The sequence below is a fragment of the Lolium perenne genome, chromosome 4 (assembly GCF_019359855.2).
Source record: "Lolium perenne isolate Kyuss_39 chromosome 4, Kyuss_2.0, whole genome shotgun sequence".
Lineage (NCBI taxonomy): Eukaryota > Viridiplantae > Streptophyta > Magnoliopsida > Poales > Poaceae > Lolium > Lolium perenne.
Genome location: NC_067247.2, coordinates 42,800,704 through 42,813,620, shown reverse-complemented (window position 1 = coordinate 42,813,620; position 12,917 = coordinate 42,800,704). Strand labels below are relative to the sequence as shown.

The 12,917-nt window shown below is 45.9% G+C and overlaps 1 long non-coding RNA gene across 1 annotated transcript; it reads right to left on the bottom strand.

Moving 5' to 3' along the window:
* Positions 1 to 3,864: 3,864 nt before the first annotated feature.
* LOC127348337 (uncharacterized) lies at positions 3,865 to 5,308 on the bottom strand. Its single transcript, XR_011744326.1, has 4 exons — positions 4,712 to 5,308; positions 4,535 to 4,621; positions 4,391 to 4,456; positions 3,865 to 4,312 (listed from the first exon to the last, which is right to left on the bottom strand). It is a non-coding gene; the product is annotated as an uncharacterized lncRNA (long non-coding RNA).
* Between the last annotated feature and the right edge of the window lie 7,609 nt (positions 5,309 to 12,917).

The window sequence follows — 12,917 nt, the reverse complement described above, 5'->3', positions numbered from 1 at the left end:
TGTCCATCACTTTATTGCACAGCTACCATATGCAACATGACTAAGCATAGTATGATAAGTATCTCTTGCATTCACTCTCCGTGGCATCTCCTTGGCTCCATATGAAGTATCGTCTCCATTGGATTGGCATGCTATACCACAATAATAAGCGCTTAATATCGGAGATGTTGTTTTGGCTCGCAGCTGGTTATGAACCTATTATGAAAAAATGAGTAAAAGAAAATTAATTTTGAAATAGCAAAATGTTCTGAAAGAAAATTTCACGTGTACATCTGAACATTGTATTTTTGCACACAAAGTTTTCAGGAAAAAATGTTATGCGGCCTATATAAAAAGACAAAGAAATGTCCCATGAACAGTCACGTTGGAGCATCGAATTTGTCTTACACGAGACACAAAAAATGCTCTCTTATTTTCTGAAAACTTATGTGTGAACATAGAATATCGGGATGTACATGCGAATATTTGTTTCTGATTTTTTTTAAATGTGTTTTAAAATAGTAGGTTCATATGCAGACGTGAGCCGATTTCCGCTTAATATCACTCATCTTTTCCTCTCTCGCTACATACCACCACTTCATCATCACCCATTATTGTCTTCAACTTTGTGATGTCCAAGTTATGATGTAGCTCCAAAAGATGGCTATTATTGAGTGCCCCATGCACCAAATATTTACTATGAACGAGCCCATGTGGCATTGCCACCCTTTAATTTTGTAAAGATGGCAATGGTAATGCGTACTAAATTATAACTTCTGTTACACCAATAAGTGTTTGTGAGTTTTTTCCGAGAAATGAGCATGACATGGTGGCTGAAAAAATTTTATAGACCCATACTTTGCTGTGATCATGAATCTGTAAATAACTAAGTATCAATCACTCAACCTGATAATAAGTAACGTCATTCGAAAAAAATCGTCCAATGTGTTAACCAAAGTTCGGCAAGAATTAGGTTGCAAACCACTATAGCCTGAAATTTAAGATAAAATCAGAGACCTAAGGGGTCTGCGATAACAAGATATTTAAGAACAGATTGCCAAACAAGAGGCTCTCTATGTTTTTACAATATAATCATGAATAAATCATCGATCCATCCATGACATATTGTATGATGGATAATTTCTTCAAGGTCAGGTCCCGATACTACATGTGTATCACAAAAGAAAATGAGCATCGGGGGACCATGAATAACCTGTAATGCAGATGAACACATGAGCATGCAGAAAGTATATTTCTCGCTGTGTGCAGTTAGCATATTCTCAATGAAAATATCCCTTTCTCTCTTTAACCGAAACTCGGATCGAATTCAGATATTAGATTTCCTCAATGACCTGGAACAAAAAAGATCTTAGCACCATGTGAGTCTGGACCATAAAAAAACGAGGAAGAACAGAGAGCCAGATGGATCCAGTCCACGCTCAGTAATCGGAATCGTTGTGGACGACACTACTCACCGTGCGGCCTTGACACGTAGGCCTCCTCGCTTACTCGTAAGGTAGCGCTCGAGAAGATTGTTGACTGTCAGTACTGCCACAGCTATGAGCTAGGGCTCTAACGGAGCCATGGAGGAGAGGAAGGTGCATGGCGTGGATGAGGAGAGAGCGTCACCGGCCGGAGTAGAGTCTGTTTACGGTGCACGAGGGCGGGCGGGCTAGACCGCTAGTCCCATGTTGTAAACTGCTGGAGAGGAAGAGAGATCTCAGCTAACATAGAACTCACAAGGTTGCGTCGATCGACGATTTTCATGGGACGCGTGCGACAGGTTTGCAGGAACAGACTGAACGATAGAAATTTTGTCAAAAAGGACCACCTGCCCGACTGAAATGTCAAAAAGGACCACCTGTGAACGGAAATGGCAAAACTGCCGTGGCGGCACGACGGCCAGCCGACGCGTGGCGCCTGCCGCCGTAGCCGGTGGCGGCAGGGCCTGCCGCCGTCAGCCGTGGCGGCATGTCCGGCACCGTCAGCCGGCCGTGAACGGCGCGCAGCCTGCCGCCCTTGCCGGTGGCGGCACGCCGACGTGGCATGCCTGCCGCCGCCACCGGTGGAGGCAAGTGCTGCTGCCCGACAGGCCTGCACAGCGCGCTGACGGCGCTGATTTCCATGTACCTTTTCGAATTTTTGTACTGTTTTTTGGCTGATTGAGGCATGTTCTGCTAAATTTTCCCGCCTAATTCTCTCGCTCAGTTCGCTATAAAAGCCAGCGTCGAGTGTGCCTAATTCTCTCGCTCAGTTCGCTGATATCATTTGGTACACAAGTGCTCATACCTTAGCCAGCATGAGTGTGCCTTGCTCAGACCAGGATTTTAGACCGATGAAGGGAAAGAATGCAACTTTGCCGCCGGGGGTTAGAGCAGAGAGGTGTTGGTGCGGCCGCCTTGCGAAGGTGAAGGAAGTGGTGGATTTTTCGGATAAGTTCGGCATGAAATATTTCATGTGCGCATACTACGATCATGATCCACCCGCACATACAAGTTCATCGTCCTCGAGACCTGCGGTATGTTGTAACAGCATGATTAAAAATCATATTTGTATGTCATTAATTTTTATTTATTTATCGTCTTGTTTTTGTTGCAGTCTCCGCCGCCCCTTTGCAACTGGTTTCACTGGATAGACCAGGAGCAGCCGGATTGGGCTCGCCGTGAGGTGGAGGAAAAACAGAGGCGTGCGTGGGCAAGGTTCCATGAGGAGGAGCGTTTCGAAAAGGCTATTGCTAATGATAAAGCAGAAAGAGAGAGACAGATACAAAAATTAAGGGCAGAGCAAGCTCGAAATCGCGAGGTAAATCAGAAGCGGATGGATGATGAGGCTGCACGTAGGTATGCAGAGGAAGAGGTGCGCAGGGAGACCCGTGAAGCGGAAAGAAAGAGATTAAGAGAAAGGGCTGCTGAGGCGCAGGCAGCAGAAGAACGCGGCGACAAGACTGGAAAATGGCCACGCTGGACGCAGGGCAAATAGAGTGATCTGTTGTAGTAACTACGTATTTTAAATTCTGTTTACTTTCGCGTTGTATCTTAAATTCCGTTGTAGTGATTAGCCGTATTTTAATTTAAGTTATATTTCCAACTTTATTTCGGCAGATGTATTAATAATAAATGTTGGTTTCCCGGAAAAAGTTCGCGCGTAAATTTTCCCGCGTAAAGTTCCCGCCTTATTTTTTCCCGCCAAAATTTCGCGCCATGAATTCCCGCCAAGATTTCCCGCCTTTTCTCTGAGTCGCGTGCTATAAAACCCCTCCCCGGGCATTCATTTGTTGTACACAATCGAAGTCGCCAGAAGATGGCTCCTCGGGGAGATCGTAGTTTTACTGCACGTATGGCTGCTCCTCTTATCTCCTCTGCTACTTCAGTTATGAGTGCCAATAACATAGAAAATGTCGAAGATCTGGTCACGAATGTGAATCTTCTCGTTGAGGTAGGCAAGCTTTTTTCTAAGCACGCAGGTATGCCTGGCCGAACTCCGGTGGAATTACGACAAGAGATTCTTAGGTTGCAAGCAAGGTTTGAGAAGAAGAAACCGAAGGATGAGAAGGAACAAGAAGAATTTCTAAGGTATCCATATACATGGGCTTCCTCGACGGAGGATGACGAAGAAGTCTTCACGCCGAGGAGTCTGGCTAAGAGCAATGAATATTTCAAGGGAAAAAGCGCTGCATCCGCTTGCGTTGACTCGGACGATGATTTTATGCCACCGAGTAAGAAGGGAAAGGCTAGTTCATCATCGAAGAGCAAGAAGAAGGGAAAAAAGTGAAGCTTATAATGTTACTCGTAGCGTTTATTTTAAGTTGTGGTGTTGGCATTGCCGATGTATCTTCATTTTATGTTGTATTTTTGCATGTGCATGTATCTTATTTTGAAAAACTGGTTGAATAATTATTCGAAATTATAGAAATATGTCTCATACATAGGTCATACATAGATAGAAATAATAGTAATATGGCAGAGTCGTCAACATATCACCCTTATCGACGACGGCGTGGTGGTCTCTGCTTAGCACCAGAAGGCGACCAAGGATTTGGTATACGATGTTGGCGCAAACCTCGACCGTACTGTTCGTGCTCCTCATCTGTGTGGGCCTCATAGTTCTGTGGTGGAGTTTGTAATACATGTTGAGATTGTGTCGCCGGAGGAATTAAACTGCCTTGTGTGCTTATAATGTCAGCTCCAAAGAATTCATTAAATATCCCTTGATTCTCAGGTTGACTAGAAGTTCCGGGATAGTATTCTTCCTGCATATGCTCAGTACCCTGTGGCGGGGCCATATTGTGGCCGAAACCAGCTATCATGTTGGGCCAAGCAGGATCAAAAGATTGCTGCGTAAAAAAAATTAGTTGTAAGTAATAGACATGAATATTTTTATGGGAGAAATTATATATTAAAATTGAAGGAACCTGTGGAGGAGGCATATTGTAGCCGAGTCCAGCTTCCGTCTCTGACCAGTTAGGTTCAAAAGATTGCTGCGGATGGAAAATATTCGTAAATAATAGGCGTAATTTTATGTTGTATGAGTGATTATTTATAAAATATGAACATACGCGAGTGGTGTTGTCGACGTTTGAAGTCTCCCCTTGGGTGTATGAAAATCGTTCCCCGAACGGATTAGTAGAGAAAATATTCTCCTCCTATTTTTAATGCGCAGAAGATAATATTTATTGTAAAATCTTGTAGAAGAACGTACGCGCATTTATAATTTTAAATGTATCTGATAATACCTGTGTGGCGCCATGGGGCGGAGACATGCGAGCTGATTGTGAGCGGTCAAGTAGAGATGAGTCGACGCGTGCATATGATGGATTCCGCGTAGGAGGTTGGCTCGTACGCGCCATACTGCTCGTACGTGCCATACTGCTCGTACGCGCCATACTGCTCGTACGCGCCATACTGGGTCTAGACGATGGTGCATCTGGCATGTCGTATTCTCGCGTAACAACATCGTCATCTCGAGCACAACCAAATCTTTTAAGCCCGTTCATGGCCGTATTAAAAATACGCCTAATCAGGGACTTTCCTTCAGGACTATTCACGTTTCGCAGCCGCAAAGCATCCGATGCAGACCGAGCGATCTCCCTATATTCTTGTATCTGAAAATAGAAAACTCAAAGTACGAGAAAATGTTGTGGATATTTATTTTAATTGCAATAAACTCATATTTATAAAGAAATGCAAGTACCGAGGTTTCGCGATGGTATGCTGCTGTTCGTTCAGTCCCTACAACCAGCTGATCGGCATGTGTGTAATCTGGTGGAGGACCGGTGAGCAAAATCCTTGTGCTACTGCGATACCAATGATTGTAGTGGTCGTATGTGCCATCACTATATGGTCTACCAATATAAGAAATAATTGTCGTTAGCACATGTATAAAAATAATCGAAATAATTTAATACAAAACGTACCTATGTTCTTGCACTACATCGGATGCCGCATTATTAATCCACAGCTATATCCACTGTCTATTACGACTGCTCCAGTCGGCACAATTCAAACCTTTATTATCTTGCCTGAAATCAAATGATATATTTAATTAGGAATATGTAAGTCATAAATAAAATGATATACATTTTATATTGAAATGAGCGCACTTACGTGTGAACTAGATCGTCAAGTCGCCTCGGTAGTGGTGGTGGAACAACCTGATACAGCCCAAACTGCCGCATAACACGCTCTGGGTTATATGTCTCAACCATCCAAAGAAAGAGGAGGTGGCAGCGTGTTAACCACAAGTCGGAGCCTATATACATATCAGCTGTACATGGCTGAGCACCCCACACAGCGACATCATCCGTCCATGGGTTCCAGCTGATCATGTGATCCTCTAGCCCCTCAAACTCCTGGTGGTATTCGGGGTAACAACCGTGCACCACATTTGTTGACCAATTTTTTTTAGCATGTACCCAACGAGATCCAAATGTCAGAGGGCCATATCTAGCCTGGCCAAAATCATATGGGTGGATTATGTTGGATAGGTGGGGACGTCCAACAGGTAAGTACTCCCATGACCATAGCTGAAGAAACTCATAGCTGACGGCAAGTATGTGGCCTTTAGATTTTTTCTGGGTGGCATGACATAACCCCCTGTATGTATGAGCAAGCATGGCTGAACCAAAGCTGTATATGGGCCTGGGAGGTAAGGGGCCATCTACTATCTCTTCGGCAATTTTAATCAAACTGGGGAGAACAACGTCACCGTGTGACGAAGGGAACATTATACCTAAGAGATACAGCACATATGCAAATAGATGTCGTGCCAGCGTGACATTATCTGCATTGGCAGGTAAGTTAGCAAAATGTGTGACTATCCAGCTTAGAGGCACACCTCTAGGACGGTTCCCACTGCGGGTGTTAACAGGAAATGGAACACCAAGCCGTGCTTCAACCTGTAGCGGCCAATTACTAGAATATGCTTGGGGGACCACTGGATTACCAATGATAGGAAGAGCAGTAATCATGGACACATCTTTTAGGGTCGGTGTCAACTCTCCACAACGTAAGTGAAAAGTGTGGGTCTCGGGTCTCCAACGATCAACAAGGGCTGACATAAGAGATGGGTCCAACAGAAACCTCTCCTTGCTTGATGTAAGCTTGGAATATGAAAGAAGTCCGTGAGCGCGCAAATGATCCATATAACGGTCGTGAACATGGAGCCTATTTTTGATGCCGCGTAGCCTGAAGGGCTGAGGGGGGTCGAAGTGGGCGTTCGGGTCCAACCATTGGTGACAACGGTGATCGGCATCAAACGACGCCTCTAAAAGGTCTGGTAAGTGCGTGGTCATCACCTGTACACATAATAATTATAAATATGTTAGAAATATGAATAGAAATTATTATAAATATATTACAACACATTATGAATAGAAATAATTATAAATTTATTACAGCAAATCATGCGCACAAATTATTATAAATATATTACATCACACTATGAATAGAAATAATCATAATTTTATTACAGCAAATCATGCGCACAAATTATTATAAATATATTACATCACATTATGAATAGAAATAATCATAAATTTATTACAACAAATCATGACTACAACTTATTATAATTAACATCAAGCTGGGTTGTTGTTGCTACGGTACGGGCATTCCCTTCGCGCATGACCGGGACATCTGCAAACGCGACAACGGCGTGGTTCTCCCGACTGACTATGGTCCATGTCATTTCTATGACGGCGAGATTGACGTCGACCCTTCGCGGTCCTCTTCAACGTCGGGTCCGGAACCCATATGGTGGATTTATCCGGCCATACATCCCTATAGTGCTGCCCAATGCCCCATGTCCAGAACTCACCATTCCATGTGTGCAGTAGGTTGTATGTGTTGAAGTACGGAGATATGTAGGACTGCACGCTGATGTTCTGTGCTGAAGCAGCCTTGAGGACATGACTACAAGGGTATCCCAAAAGTTTTGGCTTGTTACAACTGCACTCACACGAGCTAGTTCCGAGGGTGACAGCATGCTTTCTTGAGCCTCTGTGGTGGCCTCTCACAAACTTGGCGCGTACATGTATTTCCCACTTATTCCTAAGTGCGTCAATTTGACGGAAACCATGGCTTTGTGATTTTTTTGCTTTCTCGTCTAGATGTCGCTGCATCTTTTCAGACCATGGCTTGTTCAGTGCGTCCCGAGCGTTGGCAACCTGGACTCTGTCTGCAAAGTACGACAAAGTCCGGTTCCAAGTTTCAGTAATCAACGCCGTGATAGGGAGGGCGCGCACACCCTTCAAAGACACCATTGTACACCTCGACATGTTGGTGGTCATTATGCCGCACCGTGCCCTGCAGTCGTGAGAAAGCGCCCACTTGGTTAAATCGGGGCAACTCTCGAAATCCACGTAGACAGATTAACTGTCCTGGTATTGCCCCTCCGATCTGTTCTCTGTGGCAACGCAGCTTTCTCAATTTCGGCATTGATTCCACTCCAAATTGCATTCATCTTCTCTTCTGTCTTCTGCATGCACATTCTCTTGAACAGCTTGAACCAATCCTTGTTCTTGAACTTTGAGTAAAAATTGGCTGCCAAATGCCGCATGCACCACCTTGTCTCTAGATCGGGCCACCCCCAATCTGGATCTTGTGCCACCTTCATAAACTCGAGCACACTCAATAGCCCCGTGTTGCGATCAGAGATGATGCAAACATTGGGGCGATTTCCGACAACTGAAATCTTCAAGCAGCATAAGAACCAGAACCAGCTATCTTTGTTCTCGCTCTCCACCAATGCATATGCAATAGGAAGGAGCTGATTGTTTGCATCTGCTGCGATCGCCAACAGGAGTGTGCCCTTGTACTTTCCAGTGAGGAAGGTACCATCTATTGACAACACTGGACGACAGTGTTGAAATGCCTGTATAGCTTGCGGGAATGCCCAGAATAAACGGTCAAGTATTTCTTCATTTTGCTCCCTGGGGTGTGGACGATCTCTCCTGAATACATGAGTCCCCGGGTTACTTGATGATATCTGATGGAGCAGTCTGGGGGCTAGGTCATATGCTTGCTCATATGTGCCATATAGCCTCTGGAAAATGTCCTCCTTGGCACGCCTTGCCTTTCCCGAGCTGACAGAAAAGCCAATCTGATCTTCTGCAGTCTCTTGCAGCGTCTTCACACTAACATTGATGTCTTTTTCCACCGCCACTTGCAAGATATGTGACAAATATTTTGCGGTGACGTTGCGGTGCTTAGCCATAGCCCCCACCTGCTCGCAACTATGTGGTTCTATTTTTGAGATATGCCAGGGCTGACATACCCCAGAGCTCTTTCGAGCGACCACTCTCCCCATGCACCCCTCATTCAATTTGACACATATCACTTTTAGCTGACTTCGATCAGACTGCTTCACTCTGTGCTCCCGAGATATGCTCAATGCATACCTCTTTATTGCCTGGTCAGCGGAGTCCTTGTCAGGAAAACTTTGCCCAACTAGCAGACTATCCTCTCCTAGGCCTGGAACAGACCGAAATTCATTGCTTATGGTCATGGTCTGCAGGAAGTCAGCGTCCATTGGACCTGGGACCGCCCTCTGGGGAGGACCTACTCCTTCTTCATCCGACGAGGATTCGGACGAAGATGAACGAGCATCATCATCCAACGCCTCAGGCAATCCCTCCACATGTTCGCTGATGTCGACGACCGCGGACCAATATCCTGGGTCAACATTATGGTGGCTAGGCATCTGCTCCGATGGGTCGATGCTACGAGCAGCGGTCATGGCAAGCTGATCCGACAGGCCGGTGCTAGGACCTGCGGTGATGGACAGCTGCTCTTCTGCAGCGCTCCTACTGCTTCCAGCATCATCAGTAGCTGAAATAAACTTCACATACACCATCGGCCGTCCATACATAGCAGCACCAGGTGTGCTTGCAAACCTCATGTACGTACGTCAATTTGTATCATTTTTTACCTCCCGCAAACCCCAACGGGGAGGTCCATTCCCTTCTACGACGATAAGAGCCTCAACCGTCATCCTCTGTCCACGCATCCCCTGACCAAATGGGGCTCGGATGATTTTTCTTACATCCGCAAATGCTCTATTGACCATATCTATCACTGCAACTTCCATCGAGTCGCAGTTCGAGAAATCCACCCCACCGAATTCGTCACGTACAACGTCCCCATAGTACACTACCAAATTTTCCATCGTACCTACCGCACAACCAGATTTTAAAAAATAATATTAGTAACATCCTACCTTAAATCATATTACTGTTTTAATAATTTCATTAATACACTTATTCTAACATGGCGGTAAGACTTTACGGAAATAATTAATCCTTCCTTTTCTAAATAATACGGCAAAAAAATACACAAGACAAAATATTAAAAGACATCATATATATACCTGAATTTGCAGATAGATATTCCTCCAAATAATAATTTACGCGCCACAATAATCCAAGTAATAACTGTGAGAGAGCATGTGCATACTTCAATCCACCTAAAATACACATTAAAATTTGCGAGTTAAAGCATGTTCCTAACATACGGTTATTAGTTCAACAAATTATCCATCTCTTTAATTTTCAGTCATACATGCAATAATAGTACGCTACACTACGTGTTGTTCTATTTCAAATTATATTACATCCTTCATAAAATCTCACTCTCTGTACATAATATGCTAATACAATGTTGCTTGCCTAATTAGTAGAGTAAAATATACTACACTACACCACAAATAGCAACAGCTAACATATGCATGTACGAATAAAATTGGCGATCTACAAGAACTCACCTTAATTTTCTTCTTTCGCTGCTTCGTGCACCCAATTAGCGGCTCAATCAGTGACTCAATTAGCTAATCAATCACTAAAGAACAATGGCATGGGAGGGCTGCTTCGAGCTGTTCTTCTGTGAGCTCTCGTACGCGAAGAAAGATGAAAACGTATGAGACGAATAGCTGGCCAGCTGCTACTTATAAAGGACGTGAAACAACCACTTTCGGTGGTCACGGTCCTGTACCAGCGGCGGACGGCAACTCATGTCGGAGAATCATACAATCAATTTTCTGTACAACTACAGTCTCTAATATAGCTGAAAGTGCAAAAACTAGTGCCAAATAGACTCAAACCGGAGCAAACAGCCTCAGAATCAGAGACAGCCCGAATCTGACACAGTTTGCGTGGAAATCAGCGCCAGCGTGGGAATCAGCGCCGTTACCGCGCTGTGGAGGCTGTCGGGGCAGCAGGACGTGCCACCACCGGTGGTGGCGGCAGGCCGGCCAGCTCAGCGTGCCGCCACCGGCACGGGCGGCAGGGCGACGTCGGCTGCGCGCCGTTGTCGGTCGGCTCACGGAGGCGGACGTGCCGCCAGCGTTGACGGCGGCAGGCCCTGCCGCCACCGGCTCCGGCGGCAGGCGCCACGCGTCGCCTGGCCGTGCTGCCGCCACGGCAGTTTTGGCATTTCCGTTCACAGGTGGTCCTTTTTGACATTTCAGTCGGGCAGGTGGTCCTTTTTGACAAAATTTCTGAACGATAAGCCCGGATAAGTCTCCCGCATGTAGATAATTTAGGAAGTGCGATCGATCGCCACGTTTTTAGGAGGAAAGAGGCTTATTGAGTGCGGTGGCACATTTTGTAATTAGCTACAAGTGTGACACTAGCCATACGCAACTTTCATTTTAATAGTAAAGATGTGTGATTATTCGTGTGTGTCTCCTCTCTTGTTTTGCCGCACGAAAAATAGAACAAAAATGATGGGCTAACATATTCTTTTCAAGAAGCACGGTACAAACGCAGACGCTCACATACATGCGTATACACTCACCTCTATAAACTCACACACGTACACCCTACCTCTATGAGCACCTTCGGAAGACTGAGCCGGTGGATTGGATCTTGAAATTGACAAAGTCACCGTAGTTGTCTCGCTATCGACGGAAACGTCGCCTCACACTTAATGAATGTTTCGCCTTTATGAGACACATAGATATCAAATCTGGGGTTTGAACTCTGGTGGGTTGAGGGTACAACCACTCTCCTAACCATCCAACGTTGACTGTGGGGCTAACATATTCAATTGCATTTGCACCACTTTTTTTTTTTTTTTGCTTTTAGTAGCCGCTCTCCTTCCTTTTGAGTGTTGTTCTTTTCTCATTTTGTGCTTCTATTGTAAGATGGTGGTTTACAAAAAGTGCACAAAAGGGCGCAGTGCATTGTTTTATTTTTTATAGGGTGTGTATAAAACCCCGATGTATATGGAGTATCTATATTTTGTTGGCTTTATATAGCTCCAATTCTCCGCTCTCCTTTCTTAACCATAACAATATCATAGAAAAAAAACTTGAGGATGAAACTATGTACCCATTATGGCCGCTGATAACAATTTTCATCTGCATAATCGTTGACTTTAGTATAGATTTTTTTTCATGAGCATTTTTTTTAAACAGAAGGCACGAGTGCCCAGCTTTAAATTAATAAAGCCTTTTACGGCCAGTACATAGGTGCTGAAGAACAGCTTACAAACCATCGACCATACAAGCACAACAAGAAAGAAACACTAAGCATAGCTTGAGGTAGCCGAGGCCCTCATCCACGAGCAGCAGCGGAGTCTGGAGAAGCTAGCTGAAGAAGGATCCAGCAGAGCTGACGCCATGGATTGCACCTGGGCAGCGGACACTGCACTCACACCCAGTCCATGGCCGAAGAAGGCTCCCTGCCTCCTCGTCCTGGTTCGAAGGACGTCGTACCGTCGGCCGATGGCAGCGCTCTCCCTGAGCCTGAATGGGAAGTGCAGCCGAGATCCCCGGCGGACCACCGTGCACAGCCAGGCACTGCTAGCACACATCCTGAAGAGAGCCACCCCGTAGTCCCGTCGCTCGCCTCCGAGAAGAAACTGCACGGGAAGCCGGAGAAGAAGTGGGCGCTGCCAACCACTGCAGCACCGCCCACCGGACACAAGCACACCTCCACAAACCGCCAGTGGCCACAGACCCCCCCAATCTCACCCAAGGCCGCGCCTTCAGCAAGGACAGCGACACCACCAGCGCCGCCGCGGCCCAATCAAAGATCTAGGCTTTCACCTGGGGAGGTAGGAGAAGGGAGAGGAGAAGGACGAACCACGATGGCGCCCCCAAGGAGGTAAACGGCGCGCAGGGCGTTGCCGCCGTCGAGACCGGCAAACTGGTCAGGGATTTCTCCCGGTCGTCGATCCCCTCGCCAGCACCCCCGCCAGATCGAGCGCTGGACGCACCAGCCGTGGATCTGGAGGAGTGGGACGAGGCAGGAGAGGGAGGGTCTGGTGCTTCGGATCTGGGCACAGCACCCGGACCACCTGGTTTTTTTTACACATGCATCCTTGCAGCTTATTGTTTCAATACTTCCAGCTGCGGCTAGTCTGCACATCTCTTGTACTCTTGTTAAACTCCCATGCCAAGTAATTATATGGGCGACGATGAGACAATTGACACACGTATAA